The following is a 21,643-nucleotide window of genomic DNA, read 5'->3' as shown; positions in this document are numbered from 1 at the left end:
CCAGTAAACATTGATTTTGTTTTTACTTAATATCAGAAGTAAAATTATATATTTCTAATAATGTCCTAAGTATATAATTAATATTTCTTCTTTAAGATTACATCAAATTCACAGATATTTACCACTGGACAGGTACCAATTAAAAAAAATAAAATAATCAAAGATGGGAGTGAAATTCAGAGGATTATTGATTTCTTTTTAAGTTGCCACAATTCAAACAATATCTGACTTACATTCTATTTTTAGAAAAGTTTTTCACCAACCCCAAATTTACCTCAACACTGGGGGCAAAAAATCAGAAGACACTGTAACTGTAATTGCAAATATATGCTATAATTCCATCGTATAATAGGCCTAAATTTTAGATTATTTTGTTTTTATACTTATGATTATTTTCACCCCCCTTGAACGATATACAGCTATTTTCTTTGCTAGCCTCCTAAATATCAGTGTAAGCTTTTGATCAGTGACATGAAAAACTACTCTACTATGCAACTTCTTTTCCATTCTGAAATTGAGTAATCCCTTTTAATGTTTATATTCTGATCTACAAATCTATCACCTAGAAAATACCCTGCAAATGTTTTCTTTCTTCACATAGTCACTGTTTTAAAATCAATTTCAATACTTTGTTCAATTAATAATAAGCAGAATTTTTCCAATTACAAAAAAATATTACAGTGCATGTCTGATGCACTGCTTAACCCAAGTGTTGTTTCTTTCCTTTTCTGTAACTGTTAATTATCCTTCTCCTATTACCAAGTCCAGTTGCTCCCTTCTTTGCCTACACGATTCAATTAATAACACATTATATAAAAACATGAGCACTTTCATTCTACCTTATGTTTGATGATTTTCCTTCTTCTGATTCTCTCACCACATAACAGCTATTATTAATAGTCACTTTTTTTCAGTGGCACATTTCCTGGAGCTTTTAAAGTGGCTACTTTCTCAGCACCCTCCCTAAAGAAGCTTTTATGTGGTTCAAATTCCATTGCTAACTATCATGCTATTTCTAACCTTCTGTTTCTTGGTAAAGTTCTTGAAAAGATACTGTGTTCTTAACTTTCCAAACACCTTGTTAATAATAATCTCATTGATTGTTTCCAAGTAGGGTAAATTTTCATTTCCAACACAGAACAAAACTGTTCTATTGCACTTAAAATACTTGAAGATGTCTTGAAATCTTACCTAGTGATCATTGTTCTTTCCCTTCCTCATTATTTTAGATGAGGCACTTGGCAATACAGACATTAATATTCTGTTACAATATTACAGATTATTAAATAAAATTTTAATATAATATTTACAATTCTCAACAACTTTATTCTAATGGTAGCAGTTTTTTCCTCTAGTTGTAGTCTTTTATTTTGTTGTTATTTGTAATATTTTTTTTGCTCTTGTAATTCTATTCACTTTTGTCATATATTTGATGTAACATCCTTTTGTTTTATTTTTTTTTTGTTGTGTTTTGTTTGGTTTTTTTTCCCCAAAAAACCCTGGAATAATATTGTAACAGTAATAACATCCCACTTCAACATTTGAATTTATAGCTGAAATACTGATCAACTCTTAACCGCAATGTCTTTACTGAGTGCTACTTGAAAATACTAAATAAGTTTTGCCTTTCAATTCAGAACTTAATTTTGTATAAGCAACTTTCATTTTTGTGCAGTTAAGGAACACCTTGTGCTCCTCAAAGCAAGTTCTGCAAATTAACATACTGCCCTTGCATGTCAGCTCACTTGCACAGCTAATTAAATATTTCTCATGTGCATTACATATGATGACTACTTTGGTTTATGTTTCAGAGATGTTTTCTGACATTCTGTGATTTATTCATAGGTATATCTATGGTGCTAATCATTGGAGTATTTGAGCGCATAGAAATGATTAAAGATACATCAAAATTACTTCTAGAAGGTACCGCTTTTCTTTCTGTGCTTTGAAGCTGTTTCTTTACCGTAATGTACTGGAGGTTGATTCCTCCTGTGTTCAGTGTCATTACTACATAGCTATTGGGGAATGCCAGTTAATACAGACATGCCTTATACTGAGCTTGAAAGTCATGTGAAAGAGGCTCCACTTGTTTGGGATCAGCTTTGTAGGAAGTTTGTTTCATATTTTTGGCCTGTCACTGAGAATGCCTTCCTTTCCATTGTCACAAGATGAAAGCTAGGAGTCTATCAGCCAAGTATCCCAAATGACTCTAGCAATCACACTGGGAAATTGTGAAAGAAAGTGCTTGAGATAAGTGGGCTTCAGCCTTTCATATCTTTGATGACAGAGGGGAATGGGGGGAATGAAGCAGGACATGGTTTTCAAGATACACACTTTTAGTATGAAGAACTCTCTAGTTTCTATTTATTCTCACTTATATAGCCTTCAATTCTGTTTTGTGGCAAAATTTTTCTCTATTAATACTTACAAAAATCAAGACTTTGGCTACAGTACGTAGGTAAGAGTAAAAACTGTTTAAAGAAATTATGGACAATGTTAAAAATTAATCCCTCAAGTAAGACTTGTGATGATAGCCATCTACCTCGAAAAGGTACTTCTGAGCATAGTATTGCAAGGTATAACTGACATACAACACAAGTGATTTCCCCCTTTCTGGAAAAGGCAAGGTAAATTGTAAATAAAATAAAATTAATTGTATTTAGAACTGTCTTAAACTTCTCAGATTTGTTCTCCTTTTCTGGAAAACCTTAAACTAAACTTGTACCTCAGCTACAGACCCTCTTGAGTTTCCAGTTGGCACAAAAAAAGGCAAAATTTTTGACTGGGAATTGAATTTTCTTTTTACACAGTTTTTCACCTTACTTGGAGAGAGGAGAAAAAATAAACTGATACTGTTCAAATTTTGTTGTGTATAAATTAATTTTGAGTAATGTGACTGCAGAATTTATGCACAAACTGCAAAAATTGCACAGCTATATTCATGATTTTATTCTAAAGTTTATAGGACCTCAAAATGCCTTCAAAAGTTTTCATGATCTTATTTCAGTGTGGCAGCAAGCAGTTATAAGAAAAGAGAGGTAGTAAAGCTAAGTTCAAATTGCAGGGAGATTTGCAACAATAATTCCACACAACATTTTTCATGGCAATCTTGCTGAAAATGACCTATGGCACAGTTCATCAGACATAGATACAAAATTCCAGCTTTCCAACTTTAATGAACAGTTAACATGTTAATGTGGCAAAAGGAGAGTAGGCCTTTTCAACAGCAAATTACTGTAGAGATTTCAAAAAATAAGGTAAACTTCAGTTAAAGACCATAAGTGTAACACAAAACATTAGAATTTAGAGGACCTCCAGACAAAACTGCTGGTGGTAATAGTATGAAACTACACTGGGAATAACCTGATGGCTGTAGACAATGATTTAGAGTGATATGTCAGGAATGGGACTTGCAATCAAGGGGGAAATCTGGAAAGACCCTAGGTACAAGAAGTTTTAACATAGCTCTAGTAAGATCTGAAGAAAGCTACTCCTAGGACTGAGAGTTTCAGGGTCAGGTGTTAAGCTGGACAAGGTAAGCACTATTTGAGGAAATGAGGTGAGAAAAATGGCATGAAGTACTAAATAAAAGGGATTATGTCCCATCCAGTACTTGTGGAAAAGCAAGGAGGCAAGAGGGCTGCACCAAAGAGATGCTTGGGTAATAATAAGCACAATGGAATACATGCCCCTATGGAACAAGTGGGAGTAGAATTTTACAGGAAATAAGAAGGAATGCAAGTTAGATTTCCTGAAAGTTTGAGAATTTTTAAAAAGATTTGTTTAACAGCAGGAGGCATTTTTTGTTCACACTAGAACACTAGCTTTAGAACACTAGATTTAGGATTTGGAGGTTTTATGGGTTTTTTTGTTTGTTTGTTTGTTTTGGTTGGTTTTTATTTTAATACAGCAAGTAGGAAAATACATGATGGCTGACCCAGGGTAAATTAATAGAGACAATGAGATTTCTTTTTAAAATACATACACATACATGCAGTGACACAGACACAGGCACGCACACACACCATTGTACAGAAAAAAATATCTTAACAATATTTTACAACATATGCTGCAATGAAACTGTTTAGGACTGATACCCATGTTTTAAAATTTATTGTATAACAGATGTGCGAAACCCAGTGATTTTTCTAAAACAGTCAAACTGAGAAAGTGTAAAATTCTAGATAGAAATATTATCTGTATGTGCACCCTTTGTTAAGGAAACATTAGGTTTTTGTATTGCATATGCTATAGCAGATAGTACCTACACTTTGGTATGCTCAATTATTTGCTCTTAACAGCAACATATTATTTTAATATCAACCTTTCACTGCAGTCAGCAAATATTGTGTATTTTGTTTAAATTGACATGTCATATGCCATTATAAAATATGAAGAGAAAGGATTTGGTCTCTAAGACTTAGGCAGAATCATTTTACTGTGGTTTGGCTCAAATGCACAGCACATTTTCTTTCAGGCAAGCCTCAAAAAAACCAAACCTGTGAGAAAAAGGGGCAACCAACAAAACAAACAGATTTAAATGTGAAATATGAACTAATGATAATTTGTTTACTTTCTTATTAAATTGCTTACCAATCTGACTGTGTATTGGCTTCCTGTTGAACTAGAAACCATAAGTCTTTTTTATAAAATGTTTGAGGTAAAACAGGTATAAGTTTTCACGCTTGTATACAAATCTCCTTCCTACTCTGAATACCACTTTATGTGTGTTAGCCAAAATTGCTCATCAAGATTTGTGTTTAAAAACAATAACAACAGAAAATAAAGTGGCCATCTTTAAGGGTCCTCATTGATTGTGGCTCATTATGCAATTACCTTAATGCTGAACTCAAGAGTAAATGGGAGTTGCTCATCACAATCTCACCATGAAATCAAGACAGTGAGATTAAACAAGTTGAAAAATCTACTATACTATTGAGAATAGTTACTGATTATACTGTGGAATCAACAATCAAAACACAATATACCATACAAAAGGCAGAGGTTTTAAGACAAGCATCACTTCCAGTTACCTGAATACAGTGAAAAAACAGAATTCCACTATCTGTCTTTGTTCACATACCGGGCAGACATAGAAGTCTATTTTGAAATAGTAGCCAAAGGAATATTAGCAAATTATTAATTGGTGTGACATTTACTTTAATATAATAAAAATAAAGTTCTTTCTTGGTGACTTCCTTCACACTGACAAAGCTGTGTATATTTGGTATCGTTAAAGGATGATTTGAAGGACTTTTGCTTCCAACATTTATGTGCTAGAAAGATTGGTAGCTCACAATATCTTCTTAAAGTTGAGACATCTTACATGATCCATTTGCTTGCTATTCTAGATATTTTAAAAAGAGAGAGGGAATAAAAAAGTGCTGAGAGAGGGGGAAAAAAAAAAATGGACATAATTGTGATCTTTATGTAAATCAGAGAAATCCGCTCCTGGTACATGAGATAACATCATTCGCAATACACTGAAAAGCAATAAATGTTAATTTGAAAAGCCCTACATATATAAAAATGCATCAGTGTCTTTGAAGAAAAAGGAAAAGGAAGTGAAGGGAAGGGAAAGTGTCCTCATTTGAGGAGAAGATTTTTTGAATAGCAAGCTGGTAAAATTAAGAAAATAGGCCTTTCAAGTTTGCCTTTTTTACTGATTTTGTTTGAATACTACTTCTACGAATTTTCTGCTGTCATTGTTTACTAGTTTAGAGCAGTGCACCAACCTGATTTATACTCTACAGGTCAGATATAAATTTCTGTATTTACTAATAAATTATGTTATTAGGATGTTCCTTCATACTGGACTGATCATTTAGATAGAAGTGAGATTTTGCTAGAGGTGGGGACATACTTTCTAGTAGTAAACATTTAATTTTATTTCTATAATAAAATTGATCATGTCCTCAAAAATGCCATAGGCTGGTTGAGCTTGTCTCTTACTCATTACCTTAATTCCAATTTATCTCCTTTATCCCACAGGAATTTGTTGTTGATAGGGATTTTTTTGGTAAAGAATTTCAGATAAATGTGTGTTGAAAGAGGCTCCCACACACAGTGCTTTGTTTTGGAAGCATTTTTATGTTAAGGATTATCACACCACTGGGAATTCTGAGCTTCATACACTTATAATTAAATCAGCTCTGCTTCCTCTGAAAGTTTTCACCTCTCGGAAATATCCCTTTTGAGATTCATATTAGTGATTTTATCCACAGAGATATTTTTACTGTTAGATTAAATCTTCGTGAAAGTGTTTTTTCTCACTGGAGAGAAGAACTTGAAGAAACAGAAGACCTAATGATTTTATATGTCCATATCTGTTCATTTGAGCAGAAAGTGCATGAACGCTGTTTGATTTCCCTGTAAGAATTCCTTAAAACTGAAAGTGTTGTGCTCTGGAAATAGGTAGCATGAGTTTTACCTCCTTTTCTTTTGATTTGCTACTTCCAGTGTAGTCCAGATACCAACACTGGAGGTCCAGAATTGCTATTCAGGTCCCATTCAGCACCAATGATGGGCATCACAGCAGAGCATCCAAACACCGAACAACAGTGAGAACTGACAGGTTCTTTCACTCATGGCTATGAGTCCTCAGCACAGGGGCTGATGAGCTTCAGGTATCTGTGGGTGAACATAGTGCTTTCCCTCTCTGATGATTCCCTCTCCCCCCTCTGATGCCCCTATACATGGGCAAAGAACTACATTTTTACTGAAAAAAATACTGTCAAGGTGGGCCATTTAGAGAGGATTTTGTCAGTGAAAGCAAATTACATGTTATTAACAATTGTCCAAAGGAAGTTGACAACATCGCAAGCCATGTTGTATTATTTAAGCTTCTAATGGTGTGTCTGCACATCCAACTGCACTGCAACTAATTTTCCATTATAGTCAGAAACTATGATTGAACTGGTCCTTGGGATCATATTTCAAATTTCTGTTACTTCAACTAGAGTTTGCAAAACATCTCTTTTTTTTTTTTTTTCCTATGACACACTCTTACCACTCCATAATAATCTGCAAATATGACATTGTCCTCCTCAAATTCCACACATTGTCTCAAAGTATAAAATTAGCTAAATTGCTCACTAATTTCCAGTACTGAAGAGTGCTGAGAACCTTCAGTTGCTATGGGATGTAAAAGGAGTTGAGGCTACTCAGCATTCTGAAGACTGAGCCCTCTAAAAGTATTTGAACTAATATTGGACATGAATTTTCTTGTTGTGCAATGAACTGATCAGAGAACATATTAAAAAAGTATAAATGAAACCAAAAGGACAGGCATAATTCTTCCTGGTGTTATATTCTGAGGTTCTGAACCTTGGTATGATTTCATTGCACACCTTAATCAGAACAACAAGCAATGAAAAAAGTTACACTATCCACTTCCCTAATTGAAATTTTGCTAGATTCTCCAGAGATGTTTTCTGTAGATGTAATCCAGTTCAGGCTTCTCCTGCAGTGCTGATTAGTTTTGACTAGCTTGTTGCAGTAGAACTGTTCTGACTTTCAGAGTCTCCCACAGAGAATTGAGTAGACCCTACCATGACTGTGTTCTGATATTTCTAATGGAACTAAGAGCTAGAGCAAGTTCAAATGGCCATAAAAATATTATGATAAAATTTTATTTTTCCCACCAGACCTCAGCCTGATTCATTGCATAAGACAGACAGGCTAAAGGAATCAGAGACTGTTTATTTTCTCTTTTTGCCCCTACCATTGGCTGCTCACGTGACAACCCAAACCCAACCCTGACTATAAAGTTATTAATTTTATAATGACCATTCCTATGGTGTTCATCCCCACAGAACTGAAATGCTGTACATACATGGGCTTATCTTCACAGCATGTATGAAATGCACTAGAAGCTCTGCTGTCCTCATTTTGTAATAGATATTAAATGCATAGAGAGAGGAACATCAAAATAATCCACTAAATTTGGATGCTGTACCTGACAGATTGCGTTTTTAACATAATAGCATTTTTCTAAAATATCTTGCACTCAGAATACAGTTTTGACTAAAATTAGTTGCAGCTAAAACTCCTCAGTTCTGAAGTTAAGAGGATGAATTCAATTAACAAACAACTGTGAAAGGTTTTGCTTAAAGGAACTACTCAGAACAACTTAATTATTTTGTAATGAATCAAATTCTACAGAGAGGCCTTAAGACCCACACTACTTTTTATTTTCCTAGTTTGACCATTCTTATTCTCAGTTCTTGCAGTAAATAAGGCAGAATTTTCATCTATATGAGGCAAAACTTATTAATATGCTTTATGCACTATTGCATCATAAGGTCTGTCTAGATGTCATATCAAGATCTGTCGGCAGTGGAAATCAAAGCAACAGTACCAACAGAAGTCTTGGTTTCTAACTGGTAACTTCTTTCAATGTGCTACCTCTGCAATACTGGAACACTTGATTTATACTATCCTCACTAATATTTCATTTCCCCAAAACATGAGGGGAAAATAGCATTTTTCATTTAAAAGCATTACCAGCCTCTGCATAAAGAAAAAAAAAAAAATTGCTAAAATGTTACAGTGACTAGTAATGTGATATGGTCACATATTCTGTGATTTCTTTTGATGGAAGCAACTACACTGTAGAAAAATAAAGAATGTTCTAGACTCATTAAAATCTTGAGAGGCAGTTTTCTGCTGTTTTTATGGTAGCTTCCACAAAAAAAAAAAAAGAGAGCAAAAAGCAGCAATAATAAAAAGTTTATCTAAACAAAGAGTTGAGTATATGCATAAAAATTATATCCTGACCTTTTCAATGATCAGTTTATGTCCAGAAGCATAAGAACTGATAAAGTTTATTTTTGCAATATAACTAGAGATGTTGTTATTGGTCATAAATTAATCTGCCCTTTTAAAAAATTCAGCTGCAGTGTCTATATCCTATACTGTATAAACACTGTAAGTTTTAAAAAAGCAAAATGGCATATAACTGATGAGCTCTGCTGTCATGTTTTTCATAACATTATATTTACCACATGACTTATTTATCATTGCTTTACTACTACACAGAATAACAGACTATAATGCTTGATAAAATGCAAGTGCTAATATAAACTCATCTATGCAGTACTTGCTTCTTTAATATGTACTTCTTTAATACCTACTTCTGTTATAATTCCAGTATGCTGGAATGAAGAAAATAATTTGGAAGTTTCAGGTAACATTCATAATGTTTCAAAGATATTTTCAGCATTACATATCACTCCTTTTAGCCTAGCAATAATGGGTTGGGAAGTTTCATCTGACACTTCAAAAATCTTCATTAAAGTGAAATTATTAATATAATATGTTAAGCAGTTAGTTCTGGTACTTTACCATGTGTTTTGTTAGATTTTGTGCATGAGTATGAGGTGTGGGGTTTTTTTGTTTTGGTTTATTTTGGTTTGTTTTTTGGGTTTTGTTTGTTTGTTTGTTTTTGGTTTTGCTTTAATTTTTATTTTATACATTCTAAGAAATCGCCCTGGCCACTGTTCTGTTCTCTCAGCCCATATAGCTTCTGACCACTTTGGCAGGCCACCACCACACTCAGACCACCTTGTCAATCTATTTCTTCTACTAACACTTCTCAGTTTTACTTTAGCCCATGAGAATCCAGATCCTCTGTTAATCTTTTCTATTGTCTTTATTTGCAATAACCCAAACTGCAAGTTGTACAGCAGATGCATTAAGTTTTATGCATGACAGTAGGTGCTTTCAGAGAAAGTGCATAAATAAGAGTTTGCTGTGGCAATTATTTTCAATATGCAATATTGTCTTGCTTTCTAAACACAATGATGCAAATCCAGATACACGTGTCTGGTTGCAGCACAGACAAAAGGCAAACTGAGCATTAGCCAGGAAAAAAAGAAAACAAAACAAAAATGTGGATGGCTTGGTCAAAACCCTTTGGAAAATGAAGGAGGCACATCTTTCACACCTTTCATGACAAAACCAGAACTATATTCTTCTTCTTCAGCAACATAAGCATGGAAAGCTTGCAAGCAGAGATTATTCGTCTGTTGTACAGAATTCATTCTTGAAGGAGTAAATTACCTTTTGCCTGGAAAGGGTAGACAAGGTGCAGTGCAAAGCTCTGCACAGAGTCATATTAATGACAAACACAAGGACCACTTTCTGTGTTTTCATACATTTTTGGGCTGGTATACAATAAACATCTTGTAGGGACTCATATCATGTTCTCTCATTAACAGGCTACCTTAATTTAAGTACTGAATATGTAGCATAACCAAAGGCAGATGTTTTGTGATTAATAAAAATGAAAACAAACTATAATTAATTTCTGAGATGACCCTATATTAAATTTCTAAACTGTTTTAAATAATACCTTTTGTACAATTTGTACATAGATACAGCTAGGTAGGGATAAACCTACAGATAGTTCTTTGTTTTAGACCACGTGTGAACTCTTCTGTCAGTGAGACTCAAATGGATTATGTGAACAACAGCAGGACAATAGTGAGTAAAAATCCTTTTCCTTCACCCACTATTGAAGCCAAAAATAACATTTCTAATATGTAAATGGCAGTGCAATGCACATGAGTAGTATGCCTTGTTGCTGGGCAGCTCCTTTAAAATTATTCTGGAATTTATACAAAGACAATTTGTAACAAGGTGATGGGTAGAGTCACAGAATGAGGATTAATTCCTGTTTTTGACTCAGTGTTTCTCCTCAGGACTTGGGATTTTTCTCAATCAAGATATACGTGGTTTCCAGATCACCTACTGACTGAACATCTGCTTTTGCCATAAAAGCATCAATGACAAGCTACCTGAAATCAAGTGGAATTGAAGGTGGGGGGCACCTGCATTAATTGAATCCATGACAACATGAGAGATTAAAATCCCATTTTTAATTAGAACTAAAGATTGAAATTCTTTATTACACAACATATCTCTTGAGGTGGAAAAAAAATTAATCATATTTTCTTTTAGTTCCAACTGCATCCACGTGTTTACACGGAAAAATCTTAAGTACTGTCTGGCATGGAGCTTAGAAAGTTGATGGTGAAGGCAGATTTTGATGTCCCTTAACTGCTTTACAGACCATTTAAAAAACCTGGCTTCAGAGATCATTATGTAACTACATACAAGAACCAATAATGTCAGCATGCCATAACAACTAGTCACTGTGGTTCGATTTCAAATACTGCTGTGCATTTAATAGCTTCCTGCAGTCTTTGTATTTTTTGTCCCAACAATGACTGCATTTTGGAGTACAAATTAGCAGATTATTATTGATAGTTCATGTGTTCAATTAAAAAAAAATAAATGCATATTGCTTGAGACTTTCAAGTGGAATTTCTCTTTTCTCTGGAAAGTCTACTGCAGTTTCTAAAAAACACACTCAGAAAATGTGTTTTGTAGTGGGTCCAATTCTGCTGATGTTTCGTTCATCATTTTTCCTTCGTTGCCTCCCTGACACTTTCATGTCAGGCTGTATTCTCACAAAAATAGGATTTTTTATTAGGGATTTCTAAACTGTCTGCAAAAAAATCTAGGTTTCAGAAAAGATTATGGCTACTTGGTTTTATTTACTTATTATAAGTCCATTTTTAATGTTAGCACACATGAGGTGTTATAGATGAAAAATAATAAGAATAATTACATGAAACACCAATGCTAAAAGCATTTCCTGAGAAATGCTTTTAATGAATAAGAATAAACAAGATATTTTTAGGTAATTTCACCTTCAGTTGGAACAGAGTTTGTAAAAATTTTATTTTTTGCATTACTTTGTGCTCCTGTATAGTTTTGTTTTAATTTGGTGAGCTTAACTATGAAAAATATAAATAAAGTTCAGTCTCTTGTTAAAGTTTCAGTAGCATTTGTTTTTCCATATTGAAAAATAATCATCAGAAGTTATACTCACCTGAGGACAAAATCTGTTGCATGTATTATATGAAACATCTTGAAAGTTAAACTCTGAAGGGAACAATAAGGCTAACTATTCCCCATATTTCAATTTCACTATATTATTGTAAAGTACCCTAGGAGGATTCAAAGGCTTCAGCTTCTTTTGCATTTTCAATTGTTATCCATAAACACACAAAAAGGGGGATATACTTGATTTGATCCAAAGTGGATATAGATTACAAAATATGAAAACCTTTGGTTCTCTCTTCAACGTTCACTTAAAAAAAAGTCTCCTATATTACACTTCTGGGTGATTTTACCTTCTCTTAACCATGCAAAAGCTATAGTGTTTCAAAGCTGCAGATTAGTGATGGTGGCAGCTTATTCCTTTTGGTTATCTACAGCACCATCTTAGTGTCTTGAGGCATAGAAGAATATTATCTGTGTGACAGTTATGGCTAGAGCCATCTATACTGTTCACGCTATCAGCACTCAAAGAGCTCAGAATAGAAATCATTCAGTTTAAGACATCTGCTGTAGTTTCATTAAAAGCTTAAAATCATGAGGTACTGCAAGTTATAACTAAGGTTATATGAAAATTTCAGTAAATCCACGATGTGGAAAAGTATATATGCAGTTGGGGTTGTAAGAATAGAATTGCTAATCTTTTGCAAAGGCAGTTGACCATAAGCAAGACAACCTATAAATCTGCTTTCCTTCTTTACTTAATTTTCATCACAAATAATGTGCCACTCTGATTGCATGAAATCATCAGGAGTGTCTTCAATTACTGTGTGCAGCCTCTGATCAAAATGACTTCCTCCATTCTCAATCTGGGGGATGACGGGGAGGAAAACGGGAGGAGGGGGGTGAGAAATGCACAGCTAGTTATGTATTACAAATGTCAGGTTACTGTGAAAGTGTATATATCCATATTTAATAATTTCTAAGCTGGAGTTGTGATTGTAATAATGGCTCATTCATATCTGCATTTCATTTAAATGCACTGTTTTGACTCACTGAACATTTGTCAAAGATATTATAGCTAAACTTTTTCACATGACCACTGAGGTAATGACAGCATTACATTACCAGAAAACTGCATGACTTGCTGATACTTCCATTTTCCTCAGCAGCTTATGAAATAATCAAAATGTGTGCATGAAATGGCGGCCTGTTCTGAATTTATTTTAATACAGATAGGCTTATACAGAAAAATGAAGAGTGTAGGACCTCAGACACAAGAGACAATGACTACGCACAAAGCTGAATTTTACTAGCAGGAAAGATGGATATATGGGTATTAGACTTTTCATAGCTATAGGAAGGATAATCTTTCAATCAGATTAATGAGAAAATATATTGCATGGGCCCTACAGCACTTTTTGCTTTCCAGGCTAATACGTGATTTAAATCCCAAAAGTACATTTTCAGCATTACAATATCCTTTGATAATAATGTCGCTTGCACAAAGACAGATAAAAATAAAACAGTCCCCCTTGATTTCCCATTTTAGATTTGAAGTATATTTTCTGTTCTTTGCCTGCAATGAAGTGAGTTCTATTGAGAAGAGTCACATTTAATAAGACAAAGAGAATTTTCTAATTATGCTACCTGTCAAGATTGAAATCTATGGGATTGCAACTGCAATTGAAGAAACAGAGGAAGCAATTGCATATAGTCCGGTTTACTTTGGTGTATGATTACTATTTGCACTTAGATATTGCTGAATGTAAATCAAGCACACACACAGAAGCATGCTTTGAGGTAAACACCAAAAGGCAAGTCTCAAAATGGATTGTACAGTCCTCATTTCAATTTCAGTATGCAATTTCCCAAGCTTTCCTAATTTATCTACAGAAAAATAGTAGAACCCTGTGAAAATGAAACACTTTTAAATTACTGTGAGTCACAGAAATATACAGTGGACCAAATAATAAATATATAAATAAATATAATTATAGTACAAATTACTAATGGAATAAGAATGTATATGCATAATTATGCTAGGTTAAGCATTTATGCATCTTATTGGAGGAAAGCAAGTACTGTAGCTGCAAAGAAAAACAACAGTCGATTAAATTTAATGCAATAGGAAAAAATAATTATCTCCATACAGTTTCTTATAATTTTTGCATTGTTCATATTAGAAACATGCAAACATGAAATAAAATTTCTCTGTTATAAATGGAGTCCTGAAAGTTATCATATGCTGTCCATTCAGGGTCTCTGGGGAACTGTTCAATGTGGCCCATCAGACATTACTCTTATTTGCAGCATTGCAATCTTGGAAACACTATGGCACATTAGACAAGGAAAATAAATATTGTGCTCTTGATGGTTTCCTTCATATTACAAGTTTACACAAATCCGTGGCACACAATCAATTATTATAAATACTTTATACACATAATAAATTAGTTCTTTTAGTGACTTCATCACAAGTTTTTTTAAATTAAAAATCTGTCTGGTAGGATGATGCAGATTATGACCACAAGTAAAACAATCAGCATAATGTAAGAATCCAACCAGCCTTTTTGGTTCCTTTTCTAATGATGTGTGCCTATACAGACATAAGTATATACATATACACACACACACACACATACATATATATGCACACAGGCACACAAAATCTCGTAATGCAAAATATGTTTTATTTGGTACTGAAACAGTTGGAACCTATTTTATTTCATTTGGTTTTATGCAAGTTGCAAACTGACTTTTCAATTATTTGGTTTACATCTCTACTTAGCTGCTTCTGTAGTGTTTATTCAGAGGGGTAAGAAAGGTGTCCACATATCTACTTCCCTTAAAAACATTTAAGCTCTGTAGATGTTTTTTAATAACTCTCAAATGTGTATTTTTGAGCACTACTATCAAACATCTTATTACTAAGCTACAGCTTTAAACATTTACAGTAGGAAGACTACTAAAAATTCATAAATGATTTGAGCATTCTATTCTGGCTAAGGTTTCTGAATGCATAAATATGCAGCATACTTGGTTCCAGACCAAATATTTGGTGTCATCATCCACCCATACGACAACAGCAAAGCATAAAATTGATAGGGCTGCAATATCCTTTCACATCCATACCACCGGACCTTCAAAATTTTGAATTATAGTTATGTTAGACCAACTGCCAGCAGCCTCAAACATAAGCTGCTGATCTGCCAAGATTCTTGCATCCTCCAAACGTTGTTACCACTTCCATGACTTTTCTATTTTAATTGGTTACCCAAATAAATGTTGTGACCATAGGTAGATTACTTCAGTCAAATGTCTTCTGTGGGCCAAAATTTTCAAAAGCAGGCATGTTAAGTTGTAGCCAGAAAATTATGCTTACCCTGTGATCCTGAGATATGGTGGATCTCTTCTGGCTTCAGCATTGTCCTTTCAAAGGAACACAGAAGGTTCATGTACTGAGCTTCTTGCCCTCTGTCACTTCTGAAGCATCCCCTCCTTCATGCAGAGATCAGACAAATTTTTGTACCTTTCTGTACGAAAAAACCCCATGAAGTGACCTTAAAAGGAAACATTTAGAGCAGGGCTGCAGAGGTTTAAAGCTTCACAAAAATCTTAGAGAACCAGAAGGTGCTTTTTAATGTGCTTCCACACTCCTAGTTGTCCATGGAAGAGTAAATGTAAGAAAACTTGTGGTTTGTTTTTTTTTTTCTCTTTTTTTTTCTCTTTCTTTTCTTTTTTTTTCTTTTACCTAATGATTACTTTCTGTGGCTGATATATCTACATATTTTCATTCAATGGGCAGGCAAGCCATTCAATTTCCTCAGTGTTTATGAACCTGACTCTCAAGAGGACTGATAGGAGATACTCCAATCCTCTGCAACACAACAGAGAAGTAGAACGAAGTCACTCACTCAGTGAAGGGCTGGGTTTTTTTCCATGAGAATTCCTTTGGGATTCTATGAAAGCACTTCAAATTTGAACATGGTCAAGATTAGTCCCAAGATTTTCAGTCTATATACTTCTGCAGAACCAAAACCACCTGATGGCTGCAACTAGCAGTTCTTTAGCCCTTCTCTTTAATTGCATGTGGAAGTATGTTTTTGACACAGTATTTGCCTCAAATTCAGTTTCCTGGGGACATACAAGTTGGTGTATTGTATGTGGCAAAGGAACATTTTCAAAAGCAGCTGTGAAGATGTCACCACTTACATAAAGGCAAGAACAGTTGCCAGTCATGACCAATGTACAGAAATATTTTCATTCTTAAAGAGCTGTTGTGGTGAATGAACAAACCCAGTGTATAGTTTACATATAAGTTTGTTAAATTTCTACGGTGTTTTAGGAATCATTAGGATGAAAGGCACTGTAAAATGGAATATATTAAAAAGTAGATATGAAAAAATATAGGCCAGATAAACTGAGGCAGATCCCATAGCTATTTTCAGCTATGCAAAAGGAAAAGACATTGAACAGATTACCTCCCCCTAGGCCAGCCTTTCAGGTCTTGTGTCCTGAAAGCATTCAGAATTAATCATCTGCTTCAAAGGAGGTGGTACAGTTTGCATAGCAACACATTTCCTTCCTGTCTCTCTGTCTCATTTTATACCCTAGTGGGACAATGTGCAGCTGACTAGGTGTCCCACCCCAGAGTCATTGCAAAAGAGTAATCAGAGTAAACATAACAGCCTTTCCTCAGGCCACCAGGTGCCTCAGGCCTCAATCTCATAGTTGCAGGGAGCTTTTTATTCTTTCTTCTTCACTTGCACATGCAAAAGCAAATAGCTACTTCTTTGTGTCTTGGTCAAAGCCATTTTGGCACTTGACTGGGCTCTCCTTTCTTGAACAGACTTGTGAGGCTCTAAAAAGTTCTTTTGAGGACAATTCCACTTCCTTCAGGAGGCTAAGGAAGTTCAAGAGATCAGGCTTATAGTGTACAAAGTGCTTTTTTCCACTAGGATCAGAGGTGGACACTTAAATCTTCAGACTGGGGAAGTGTCATAGTGCAGAAGTAAAGGATATAGTAAACTGGCACATTTGAACAACAGACTCAATAGTTACTTAAAGGATAGCAAATCTTAGGTCCTTGCATCTTTGGGGCCAAGGTTGATATTATCACTCCAAACTTTTGTAATATTGTTTAATTAATTTCCAAGACTAGGAAACACTATTTGCTTTTGCACAAAGAAGTAGCTAAAACCCTCAAGTTTGGCAGCAGTGGAAGAGCCATGACACCAGTCTCTCCCTAACTAATTTTCTATGCTTCCTGCAGAAGAATTCCCTATTAGGAATCTTTCCTGACTAAGGTGATTGGAAATATATATAGATATATAAAAAGTAATTTTCTTTCCTTTATTCCCTGTTGTAATTTTGTGGCTGGATGCTTACCTTTAGTTTGGTGGTTGCTCTGGTTCCTTCAGTACTGGTATCTTTGTCGTGCCTTTAAAAACAGAAATATTTGGCTCCAATATTTTTGGAAATTCAGGAGTTCAAATAGGACCTAACACTGGATTTCTTATGGAACTAGAGAATTAGAAGATTCAGTGGAACTAAGCACTCAACCATTTAAAATGAAAGACAACCTACAAGAGAGGGATAGGAAAAATCAGGATTTTTCCCTTGTCTTGTCAATTCATTTACAAGGAAGAGGCGAGGTGGTCTTCTATATGGATCCTGCTCCAGCACTTTAAGAGACTGCATACCAAGATAAGCACTTCTTCAAGGAAAAGGTGATTAGACATTGGAATGGACTGCCCAGGGAAGTGGTGGAGTCACCATCCCTGGAGGTCTTTAAGAAAAGACTGGATGTGGCATTTAGTGCCATGGTCTAGCTGATGTGATGTTAGGTCATAGGCTGGACGTGATGATCTCAGAGGTCTTTTCCAGCCTCAATAATTCTGTGATTCCACGATTCTGTGAAAATGTACTGCATGAAAACATTTTAGGTTCCAATATTCAGAGTATTCTCTCCAGGTAGTGGAACTGAAGTATGCTTTTAGTGTTGGAATTGTTGGCAAATTATTTTGTGTGAGAGGGGTAAAGGGAAGAAAAAGACTCATTTTTATGCCCATCTTGCTGACTCTGTTTATTATCTCTTCAGGACTGCAGAGCATGCCTGAGGAAATTATAGTTGTGAAGGAAAACCTTCACCAGAGCAGAAACTTACTTCTATGCTTGTACTCATGAATATTCTTTTCCCAGGTCCTAAATGTGACCCAGGACAAGTTCTACAGTAAAGAGAACTATAGCCTTCACAACTGTTATACTAAGCAACTACTCAGGTCATCCACAAAGTGACTCGGCCTTCATTTTGGCTTAAAGACTGAGTGCTAATTCTAATTATTATTATCCTACCTGGATCAAGTGATGAATGTCAAATGCCCAATGCCCAGGAGATAAATGCAATGTCCAACTATTTTGCTGGTGATAGCACCTGTGAGAGCCTGAATACATTTACCGGGATTGGCTGGGATAGAGTTAAGTTTTTTCATAGCAGCTAGTATTGTCTTTTGGAATTGTGACCAAAACAGTGTGGAAAACACAGAAGTGTGTAAATTATAGCTGAAAAATACTTATACAGTATCAAGGCCTTTTCTGCTTCTCAGTTAGTAGGCTGAGGATACAAAAGAATTTGAGAGGGGACACAGCCAGGACAGCTGATCCCAACTGACCAAAGCAATATTCCATACTTTATGTCATCATTCTTAGCCATAAAAGCTGAGGAGAAGAAAGAGCAAGAGAGAGACATTTGGAGTCTGGCATCTGTCTTTTTAAGTAATGGTTACATGTGATGGACACCTGCTTTCCTGGAAACAGCTGAACATTTAGGAAGTAGTGAGCTAGTATCTTACTTTGCTTTGCTTGCATTTGCAGCTTTGCTTTACCTATTACGCAGTCTTTACCTCAACCCACAAGTTTTCTTACATTTACTCTTCCAATGTCTCTCCCTCACTCCACTGGAGGGAAGTGAGTGAGCAGCTGCATGAGGATGAGCTGCCCACTGAGGTTAAATCACAACACTCCACTACCAGTCACATGACTTACTTTGGCAATTGTATCTGCCAGGTTCATGAGCCCAGTGGTGGGTGTTGTGACATGTTTCCATGGCACTGAATATCTGAGATAATTACTTACTGTGTGTGAGATTATTCCTGGAGCCAATCCTTCTGTTAAGAATATATTAGAAGGTAACAGTGTTCAGCTCTTCCCAAGGGAAGAGCCTCCTCCCAAAGTCATAACTACATGGATATTCATACAAACCAAGAGACACAACCTAAGTTCTCAAGCATATCCAATTGTCAGGGCTAAAGTGATTTTCCTATGGATAGTAGTTTCAAAGGAGAGATGTTAAACCTCCAGAAGGATGTGAGCAGTAGTTCTGGCATATACTGGCAATTCTTGCCAACAGTGGTTTAGGAGCAGCATGTGGCTACTCCTAATTGAGGAGCAACAATTTTTCAAATGCATTCATAAAAATGGAATGGTTGAAATATCTCAAGAAGCATGCTTCTTCCTGCTCTCTTCCCTCCCTCTCCACAACCCCATATTATGCTAGCACTTTGTAAAACAACAATGTAACAAGTTATTTTTGACAACAAAACTGCTTTTGTGAAGAAGTACATTCATTTGCAACCATAATGAACTGAAAATGCTGACTCAGCAAATACATGACATGCTGTGTATTCCTACCAAGAATTTAAAACTGTAAGAAATTATGCTTACTATAACAACAACTAATTGGTTTATTGCCCTGATGAGCTAGTGACAAGAAAAGCAGTTGGTAGCAGTGCCTTCATCACAGGGTATTCTAAGAAATAACTAATTTGATCCTTCTCGAGCACAGACACAACCAGCTCCACATGGGAGCAAGTCTCCAGAGGGTTCATTAAGTTACTGCAGTCTAGATTTTAGAAGCAACAGCTAAATACTACATATCTGTTCTAGTCGTTGCTATATAATTGCCTGAAGATCTATAGGTTCAATGAATTGAGGTGGAGTGGTAGAAAGAACTGAGAACTCTCTCTGAATTTCAAAAAATCATACATAAAATTATATTAAGTACAGCTGTTATGTTTAAAGCAGTAGCTAAGAAAATGTTTCCTATAGTACTTTTAGATTAACTGGATACAAAGTTTCAGAAAAATGTTGCTTTGCTTCTACATAGGTATAAATAGTCTGTTACACAAAAGTAGGTCAAGTCGGTATTGATACCTTTTATCAGAAAATTATAGGGAATTTGAAAATTTCTTTCATACTTGTTTATGTTTCTGACTCCTGTAACCTATAAAATTCTTTTTGATCCTTGGATCTCTCTTAAACAGACAGAGTAGTAAGTAGCCAGCTTTTCTTCAATAAGACAGAGGTATGTACCCAGTAGATTTTATGGCTGTCCTCTGTCTTGGGCCTGCAATGGAAGTGCATGAGAGATCTGTGCCTTGTTTTGATTAAAATATGTTAGTGCATGTCTTGCTGACATTGGTTTACACTGTTTCATTTCTCCCTTGTATTCCTTTGTGCTTTTTTGGTTCAAACAAACTCCCTCTAGAAGCAAGTTTTTGCCAAAATTGCAATTTTGGGTCTTTTACAATAAAAGCTCCAAGCTTTTAGATGGTTTCCTCCCAGGCCCATAAATTAGATGTTATACTCAATCCAGGTTCATGAATCTGTGGTTTGCAATGACACTTGAAACCAGGAAAATATATCTGTTTCTGAGCTTTACTTTCAAAGTTTTGTACAGCTCTCTATAATACTGTTGACAGCTATTTAGATATCACTGGATTTAAATGTTAACCTTAAAAAATCACACTGGGAGAATTTTGGTTTGTAAATGAAAGCTGGTTCAGAGCTCTGTCCTGTTTTGCTAAAGTTCAAAAGGGAATGGATAAATTGTTCTAGTTTTAAGCCATTTCAACATTTAATGGAACACTACAAATGGAGAAAAGACCCATGTTCTTGGAGCAGAAGAGTTCCCAGTACAGCCTGTGTGCAGATTACATGACAGCTGTGGCATCTGCATTTATACAGTCACAAGTCATTTACAGGACTGACAGTTGTGCCACAGTTTGTGGTTTTCTTTGCCACCAGTTGAACTAGAATATCTTGAAGCGAAAGGTTAATGCACTATACTACTGTGCTTGGCCTCCATTTGAATATTGAAAAGTCTCTTCTGTACTAATGCATGAAAATCAGCCAAACCAAAGTAAAGAGCAGAAAACTGTTCCTGAGGTTGAATTCTGGAAAAGTACTGGTCTCTATTACTTGCCATTGGTCTATACTCTCTCACTAGAAATGAGGGAAAAAATGCTCACTTCTAAGTGTGTATTTCCCCATTTTACTTTTTATGAAGGGGGAAGAGGTCTTGAAGGTGACTTGTAGCTGTTCCCTATCCCCTTCCAACTGGCCAAACCACCACATATATATAATATTTAGCAATGCAATGAGGGCACAGAGCATTCTTTGCAGTTCTTAGGAGAAATGACCCTCCACCCCAGGAGCTGGCAATTGCCCTCAGTAGAGGGGAAGAGGAGGGGTGCAGTGGAGAGGCACTGCATCTGTAGTGCTCTCTCAACTCTCTCTGCTTCCTCCTACACTCATGAAGTCCCTAGAAGACAGGAAGTTGTTTTGGTTATTTTTTTTTTTTTCTGGTAATGGTATTTGTGCTATGCTGGTGTCTTCACTGAGGGCAGTAGAGTTAGCATTGAGTGCTCCACTTAAATGTTGAAGTGGCAGTGGCTTCAAGCAACATACCAAAACCTTTATTTTATTGAGAAATTTCTCCTCTTGTGCCTCAGGA

This window comes from Apus apus, chromosome 2 (assembly GCF_020740795.1).
Source record: "Apus apus isolate bApuApu2 chromosome 2, bApuApu2.pri.cur, whole genome shotgun sequence".
Lineage (NCBI taxonomy): Eukaryota > Metazoa > Chordata > Aves > Apodiformes > Apodidae > Apus > Apus apus.
The sequence above is the reverse complement of the archived record's forward strand: the minus strand, read 5'-3'. Positions refer to the sequence as shown.